Below are 9,083 nucleotides of genomic sequence, written 5' to 3'. Positions count from 1 at the left end.
ACCTTTATTGATAATAATTAAAAATAGCGCCCGTATGTTATTATTTCAATTTCCCGAGTGGTCCGAGGATTTAAAGGATTGGAAACGTGAAATGCATGTTAAATGCACTTATAATGGGGTTCAACTATCCGAAACAGAATTTCCAAGAAACTGGTTAACGGATGGTATTCAGATAAAAATCCTATTTCCTTTTTATCTTAAACCTTGGCATAAATCTAAATTTAAAGCATCTCAGAAGGCTCGTCTAAAAAAAACAAAAGACAAAGGAGAAAAAAATGATTTTTGTTTCTTAACAGTTTGGGGAATGGAAACCGAACTACCGTTTGGTTCTGCCCAAAGAAAGACTTCTTTTTTTGAACCTATTTCTAAAGAATTAAAAAAAAGAATCAAAAAATTCAAAACAAAGTCTTTGGTTGTTTTAAGGATTTTCAAAGAAAGAGCAACAATTTTCCTAAAAGTCGCAAAAGAAATTAAAAATTGGATTCTCAAAAATTTTATTTTTATAAAAGAAAAGATAAAAGACCTTTCAAAACGAAATCTAATTTCATTATTTGGCCTGAGAGAAATATATGAATTAAATGAAACTAAAAAAGATTCAATAATAAGTAATCAGATGATTCATGAACTATCTGTTCAAAATAAATCCACGGGGTGGGCAAATGCTTCACTTAGCGAAAACAAAATAAAAAATTTGATTGATAGAATAAAGACAATCAGAAATCAAATAGAAGAAATTTCCAAAGAAAAACAAAACTTAACTAATAGTTGTACCAAACTGCGTTATGATTCTAAAATAATTGAGTCATCAAAAAAATTTTGGCAGACATTCAAAAGAAAAAATACCCGATTAATTCGTAAATCCATTTTTTTTTTAAATTTTGCATCGAACAACTATCTATAGCTATTTTTCTAGGTATCATTAATATTCCAAGAATTACTACACAACTTTTTTTTGAATCAACAAAAACAATTCTTGATAAATATATTTACAAGAATAAAGAAAATGGAGAAAACAAAAAAAATACTATTTATTTTATTTCGACTATAAAAATTTTAATATCCAATAAACAAAAGATGAGTTATGACCTATGCTCTTTATCACAAGCATATGTATTTTACAAATTATCACAAATAAAAGTTAGTAACTTTTCTAAATTAAAGGCTGTTCTTGAATATAACATATGCATAACATCCTTTTTTGTTAAGAATAAAATAAAGATTTTTTTTCAAGAACAATGAATCTTTCATTATGAATTGAAAAATAAAACCATTTTTAATTCCGAAGTAAATCAATGGAAAAACTGGTTACGAAGTCATTATCAATACAATTTACCCCAGATTGCATGGGCTAGATTAGTAACCCAAAATTGGAAAAAGAAAAAAAAAAAAGATTCTCTAGTTCTAAACCCAAGTTTAACCAAAGAGGATTCATATGAAAAAAAGAAATTTGATAATTACAAAAAACAAAAGTTTTTTGAGGCCGACTCATTATTAAATCCAAAACATAATTTAAAAAAAGATTATATATATAATCTTTTTTGCTATAAATCTATTCATTCTACAGAAAAACATTTTGACATGTCTATAGGGATTGCGTTAGATAATTGTTTAGTCTCTTCTTGTTTATAAAAATATAATATTCGGGGTATGGGGAAAATTCGGTATAGAAAATATTTGGATTGGAGAATTCTTAACTTCGGGTTTACAAAAAAAATAAATATTGCGCCCTGGGTTGATACTAAGAGTAAAAAAAAATATATTAATACTAAAGTTCAGAATTATCCAAAAATTGATAAAAAAAATAAGACGGATCTTTCTAATCAAAAAAGAAACTTTTTTGATTTGATGGGAATGAATGAAGAAATATTAAATCGTCGTATAACAAATTTTGAAATTTTTTTCTTTCCGGATTTTTTCTTATTTTCTAGTACATATAAAATGAAACCGTGGGTCATACCAATCAAATTACTTCTTTTAAATTTTAATGAAAACTTAAATGTTAATAAAAAGATCACTCGTAATAAAAAGATCACTCAAAAGAAAAAAGGTTTTATACCATCAAATAAAAAAAAATCCCCGCGAGTTTATAATCTGAATAAGGAAGAAAAAGAATCGGCCGGTGAATTAGAGCTTGAATCAGATAAAGAAAAAAAAAAGAAATCCCGAATCAGCTCTATTAAACCAAGAAAAAAATATTGAAGAAAATTTTGCAGAATCAACGATAAAAAAACGTAAAAATAAAAAACAATATAAAAGCAATACAGAAGCGGAACTTGATTTATTTCTCACAAGATATTCGCGTTTTCAATTGCGATGGAATGGTTTTTTTAATCAAAAAATTCTCAATAATGTAAAAGTATACTGTCTCTTGGTTAGACTAAACAATCCAAACGAAATAGCGATATCGTCTATTGAAAGAGGAGAGATGCGCCTAGACATTCTAATGATGGAGAAAAATTTCACTTTTGCAAAATTAATGAAAAAAGGAATATTGATTATTGAACCTGTCCGTTTGTCTGTACAAAACGACGGACAACTTATTATATACAGAACCATAGGTATTTCATTGGTTCATAAAAAAAACAAAAAATAAGTAAAAGATACAAAAAAAAAGCTATATTGATAAAAAAAAAATTGAAAAATCCATTACAAAATATCAAAACAAAACTGTAAATAGAAAAAACACTAATTATGATTTCTTTGTCCCTGAAAAAATTCTATCCCCTAAACGACGTAGAGAATTTCGAATTCTAATTTGTTTCAACTTAAAAAAAAAAACTGCGAGGGATAGAAATTCAAGATTTAATAAGAATATTCAAAACTTGACCACAGTTTTGCATAACAAGAAAGATCTTGATAAGGATAAAAAAAACCTAATTAATTTAAAATCCTTTCTTTGGCCCAATTTTAGATTAGAAGATTTAGCTTGTATGAATCGCTATTGGTTTAATACTACTAACGGAAATCGTTTCAGTATGATAAGAATACGCATGTATACGCGATTTCCGATTCATTAATGATAGAGACTTTTTACTATATATAATAAGTTACGGTATCTAAAAACAACTATATGCACAAATTAGGAGGGATTTTTTTAAATTCCATCTTTATACATGAGATTAATTTAATTAATCACATAGATACCAATTAGAGCGGATCCATAAAAAAATTAATAGAATCCTCCTTTTTGAGATCTAAATTTATATTTTTTTTATAATTATAAGATAAAATGAAGAATTAAGAAGTTGATAATTAAATTCAGATCCTTGTACAAAAAAACTACCATTATTATTACTGATCAGTAAAATTCATATCTTTCAATTCATATTAAAAGGGGAAGGATTTCTTTTTATGATAAAAAATACATTCATTTCATTTGAAGAACAAAAAGAAGAAAGCAGGGGATCCGTTGAATTTCAAGTATTTAGTTTCACTAATAAGATACGAAGACTTACTCCACATTTGGAATTGCACAGAAAAGATTATTTATCTCAGAGGGGTCTACGAAAAATTCTGGGAAAACGTCAACGACTGCTGGCTTATTTGTCAAAAAAAAATAGAGTACGTTATAAAGAATTAATTAATCAGTTGAATATTCGGGAATTAAAAACTCGTTAAATTCCAAAATTGTGAATTAGTGAATTTTTTAGATCTTCAATTTTTTGAAAAACTTCTTTATTCAGCAATCTAATTCATGCCAGAACGAATCAAGGAAAAACTTATGAAGAGACCAGTTACAGGAAAAGATCTTATGATAGTCAATATGGGACCTCACCACCCATCCATGCATGGTGTTCTTCGCTTAATTGTTACTCTAGATGGTGAGGATGTTGTTGACTGTGAACCCATATTAGGTTATTTACACAGAGGAATGGAAAAAATTGCAGAAAACCGAGCAATTATACAATATTTACCTTATGTAACGCGATGGGATTATTTAGCTACTATGTTTACAGAAGCAATAACAGTAAATGGACCAGAACAATTGGGAAATATTCAAGTTCCTAAAAGGGCCAGCTATATCAGAGTAATTATGCTGGAATTGAGTCGTATAGCTTCTCATCTGTTATGGCTCGGCCCTTTTATGGCAGATATTGGTGCACAGACTCCCTTTTTCTATATTTTCAGAGAACGAGAATTTGTATATGATCTATTCGAAGCTGCCACCGGTATGAGAATGATGCATAATTTTTTTCGTATTGGAGGAATAGCGGCCGATTTACCTTATGGTTGGATAGATAAATGCTTGGATTTTTGTGATTATTTTTTAACAGAGGTTGTTGAATATCAAAAACTCATTACACGAAATCCTATTTTTTTAGAACGGGTTGAAGGGGTTGGGATTGTTGGTGGGGAAGAAGCAATAAATTGGGGTTTATCCGGACCAATGCTACGCGCATCCGGAATACCATGGGATCTTCGTAAAGTTGATCGTTATGAGTCTTACGATGAATTTGAATGGGAAATTCAGTGGCAAAAACAAGGAGATTCATTAGCTCGTTATCTAGTACGACTTAGTGAAATGACAGAATCCATAAAAATTATTCAACAGGCTCTGGAAGGACTTCCAGGGGGTCCCTATGAAAATTTAGAAAGCAGGGGCTTTGATAGAAAAAGGAATCCAGAATGGAATGATTTTGAATATCGATTCATTAGTAAAAAACCTTCTCCTACTTTTGAATTATCGAAACAAGAACTTTATGTAAGAGTTGAAGCTCCAAAAGGGGAGTTGGGAATTTTTCTCATAGGAGATCAAAGCGGTTTTCCTTGGAGATGGAAAATCCGACCACCGGGTTTTATTAATTTGCAAATTCTTCCTGAACTAGTTAAAAGAATGAAATTGGCTGATATTATGACGATACTCGGTAGCATAGATATAATTATGGGAGAAGTTGATCGTTAAAATGATAATTTATGCAACAACAGTCCAAGCTATAAATTATTTTGTTAAATTGGAATCTTTAAAAGAGGTCTATGGACTCATATGGATATTTGTCCCTATATTTTCTCTTATATTGGGAATCATAACAGGTGTACTAGTAATTGTGTGGTTAGAAAGAGAAATATCTGCAGGGATACAACAACGTATTGGACCTGAATACGCAGGCCCGTTGGGAATTCTTCAAGCTCTAGCCGATGGGACAAAACTACTTTTCAAAGAAAATCTTCGTCCATCTAGAGGAAATACTCCTTTATTTAGTATTGGACCATCTATAGCAGTTATCTCAATTTTACTAAGTTACTCAGTAATTCCCTTTAGTAATCACCTTGTTTTAGCGGATCTCAATATCGGTATTTTTTTATGGATTGCCATCTCAAGTATTGCTCCTATTGGACTTCTTATGTCAGGATATGGATCAAATAATAAATATTCTTTTTTAGGTGGTCTGCGAGCTGCTGCCCAATCGATTAGTTATGAAATACCATTAACTCTATGTGTTTTATCAATATCTCTACGTGCGATTCGTTGAAACATAAACGTTTATTTTTACTATTCCGTTTCTTTATTTTTACTATTCCGTTTCTTCTAGACGAATAAGTTAAACAACGGAATAGATATATTTATCTTTCGAATTAATAAAAGGAATTTGATAGTTATATATGAGTGAAAAAAAACTGCTCAGAAATTTGCCGTAAAAAGAAAAATTGAGTCTCATTTCCTATGTACAAAGGTTAAACGAAAATAAACATAAGTGTAAGAATCACTTTACCCCAAGGTTGGTTGATTAGTCATCCTGGCTTGAAGCGGGTTAAATATATTAACCGGACGACGTTTTCACTATCAGTTATATAGATTAACATACATATATTACAAAGTGAGCGGCAATTAGGTAAAAGTTAGTGGATGGTTAGAAACACCAAAATACACAAAGAATTTGTAATAGAGATTAACCAAATTGAAAAGGATATTTATGCATAACATAAGATAAAAAGAAGAAGGTTAATTGGGGCTTGAAATTAGTAGAAATGATCAGACAGTACTCCCCAAGATTCCGATTCAGAGTAGGCTCCTATCCACCGACAAATGTAATGACTATCAGAAACGAAATAATCCTTTATTTTTTATAAGTCCACCAACTTTTTTCTAAAAAAGAAAGAAGAATAGGAACGAAACAAGGATATTTTTTCATATATTTCGAAAATAAAATCGAATTTCTGTTATGAATAATAAACTACTAGGAGGTATAATTATTTTTCGTAATCGAAAACCACGATGGGCTGAAATACCTTTTTTTATTTTTACAAGGAGTATTTTATTAAAGAGTTAAGTTATTACTCAATAAATAGAAATTCAAATTTGTAAAGGATGAGATGAATTCCGAAGCGCTTTTTTGATTCTTAGAATTTGAGCAGACAGAATTCCATTGGTATAATTCGGGACCCCAGATATATTTAATCCGTTTTAGAACACATCATATCCATCTAAATGAGACTATAATCTGGTCCTTAGATTTATTTACGGCCCCCGAGGAGCCGTATGAGGCGAAGACCTCATGTACGGTTCTGTAATAGCGGTGAAAATAGTAATGTTATCGCCGACTAGGATTATCTAACAGTTTAAGTACAGTTGATATAGTTGAGGCACAATCAAAATATGGTTTTTGGGGATGGAATTTGTGGCGTCAACCTATAGGTTTTATCATTTTTCTAATTTCTTCCCTAGCAGAATGCGAGAGGTTACCGTTTGATTTACCAGAAGCGGAAGAAGAATTAATAGCAGGTTATCAAACTGAATATTCAGGTATCAAATTTGGTTTATTTTACGTTGCTTCTTATCTAAATCTATTAATTTCCTCATTATTTGTAACAGTTCTATACTTAGGCGGTTGGAATATTTCTATTCCGTATATATCTATTCTGGAACTATTTCAAAGGGATCAAATTTTTGGAACAACAATTGGTATCTTTATTACATTAGCTAAAACTTATTTGTTCTTGTTCATTTCTATCGCAACAAGATGGACTTTACCTAGGCTAAGAATGGATCAACTATTAAATCTTGGATGGAAATTTCTTTTACCTATTTCCCTTGGTAATCTATTATTAACAACTTCTTTCCAACTCTTTTCGCTCTAAATTGAAAACGAATCCAATATATTCATTATTTTTTTAAACAAGAGAAAGAAACAAAGATAAAATTATTCAGAGATAATTACAATATGCTTCCTATGATAACCGGGTTCATGAATTATGGTCAACAAACCCTACGAGCTGCAAGGTATATTGGTCAAGGTTTCATGATTACCTTATCCCACACAAATCGTTTACCTGTAACTATTCAATATCCCTATGAAAAATTAATAACATCAGAACGTTTCCGCGGTCGAATCCATTTTGAATTTGATAAATGCATTGCTTGTGAAGTATGTGTTCGAGTATGTCCTATAGATTTGCCTGTTGTTGATTGGAAATTGGAAACTAATATTCGAAAAAAACGATTGCTTAATTACAGTATTGATTTTGGAATTTGTATATTTTGTGGTAATTGTGTTGAGTATTGTCCAACAAATTGTTTGTCAATGACTGAAGAATATGAATTTTCCACTTATGATCGTCACGAATTGAATTATAATCAAATAGCTTTGGGTCGTTTACCAATGTCAGTAATTGACGATTACACTATTCGAACAATTTTGAATTCACCTCAAACAAAAAATGGGGTAAACCCTTTAATTTGATTAAAAAATGAATTCAAAATTGTTGAATTATATAAAGAATATAATTAAAAACTTGTATTATATTTATATACTAATATTAAGTATTAAGGCGCATTCTTTTAATATAATATATTCGTAATTACTTTCTTGAAATAGATAGTTTGAAAATACATTTTAGAATAAAAAAGAGAAACTGTCTAATAATTGTATCTACATCAATTCATATCCATTAGATTCTAATTTCACTCTATTAAAAACATATTAAAAAAAATTTCCTGGTTAAATTAATAAGGTCATGAAAAGGATTTCGATTTTTTTCTTATTTTAATAATATAATGGATTTGCCTGGACCAATACATGATTTTCTTTTAGTTTTTCTGGGATCCGGTCTTCTAGTAGGAGGTCTGGGAGTGGTATTACTTCCCAACCCAATATTTTCAGCCTTTTCCTTAGGATTTGTTCTTGTTTGTATATCTTTATTGTATATTCTATCAAATTCCCATTTTGTAGCTGCTGCACAACTCCTTATTTATGTGGGGGCCATAAATGTTTTAATCATATTTGCTGTGATGTTCATGAATGATTCAGAATATTCCACCGATTTCAATCTGTGGACCGTTGGGAATGGGATTACTTCGTTGGTTTGTACAACTATTCTTTTTTTATTAATGTCTACTATTCTCGATACGTCATGGTACGGGGTTATTTGGACTACAAAATTAAACCAGATTCTAGAGCAAGATTTAATAAGTAATAGTCAACAAATAGGAATTCATTTATCAACAGATTTTTTTCTGCCATTTGAACTCATTTCAATAATTCTTTTAGTTGCTTTGATAGGTGCAATTTCTGTGGCTCGTCAATAAAAAATAATTAGTAAAGACCAAAGAAAACTTTGTGTATGTTATGATTTTTTCCGTTCATTAAATTAAATTTGATTGAATACTATTTCATATTTTAAGAATCAATTTTTATATTTGATATATATTAAAAAAAAATTTTACCTAATATTGTTTTTATTCGTACTTTTTTGTTATATTCTAGTTGATGGAATCCGGTGAATTATTTTTCATATTGAAATGAATCAAAATTGATAAGGAGTTGCTGAATGATACTCGAACATGTACTTGTTTTGAGTGCCTATTTATTTTTGATTGGTCTTTATGGATTGATCACGAGTCGAAATATGGTTAGGGCTCTTATGTGTCTTGAACTTATACTCAATGCAGTTAATATGAATTTCGTAACATTTTCTGATTTTTTTGATAATTCCCAACTAAAAGGGGATATTTTCTGCATTTTTGTTATAGCAATTGCAGCCGCTGAAGCAGCTATTGGATTAGCTATAGTCTCGTCAATTTATCGTAACAGAAAATCAACTCGCATAAACCAATCGACCTTATTAAATAAGTAACATAAAAAAAA

At 29.9% G+C, this 9,083-nt stretch overlaps 1 pseudogene across 1 annotated transcript; it reads left to right on the top strand.

Moving 5' to 3' along the window:
• Positions 1 to 4,904: 4,904 nt before the first annotated feature.
• On the top strand, positions 4,905 to 9,083 carry LOC147929495 (NAD(P)H-quinone oxidoreductase subunit 1, chloroplastic-like; annotated as a pseudogene). The gene is made up of 2 exons (XR_015578948.1): positions 4,905 to 5,457; positions 6,545 to 9,083. The product of XR_015578948.1 is annotated as an NAD(P)H-quinone oxidoreductase subunit 1, chloroplastic-like (transcript).

Source organism: Camelina sativa, chromosome 13, assembly GCF_030686135.1.
Source record: "Camelina sativa cultivar CO46 ecotype springtype chromosome 13, ASM3068613v1".
Lineage (NCBI taxonomy): Eukaryota > Viridiplantae > Streptophyta > Magnoliopsida > Brassicales > Brassicaceae > Camelina > Camelina sativa.
This window is presented reverse-complemented; position numbering and strand designations above follow the sequence as displayed.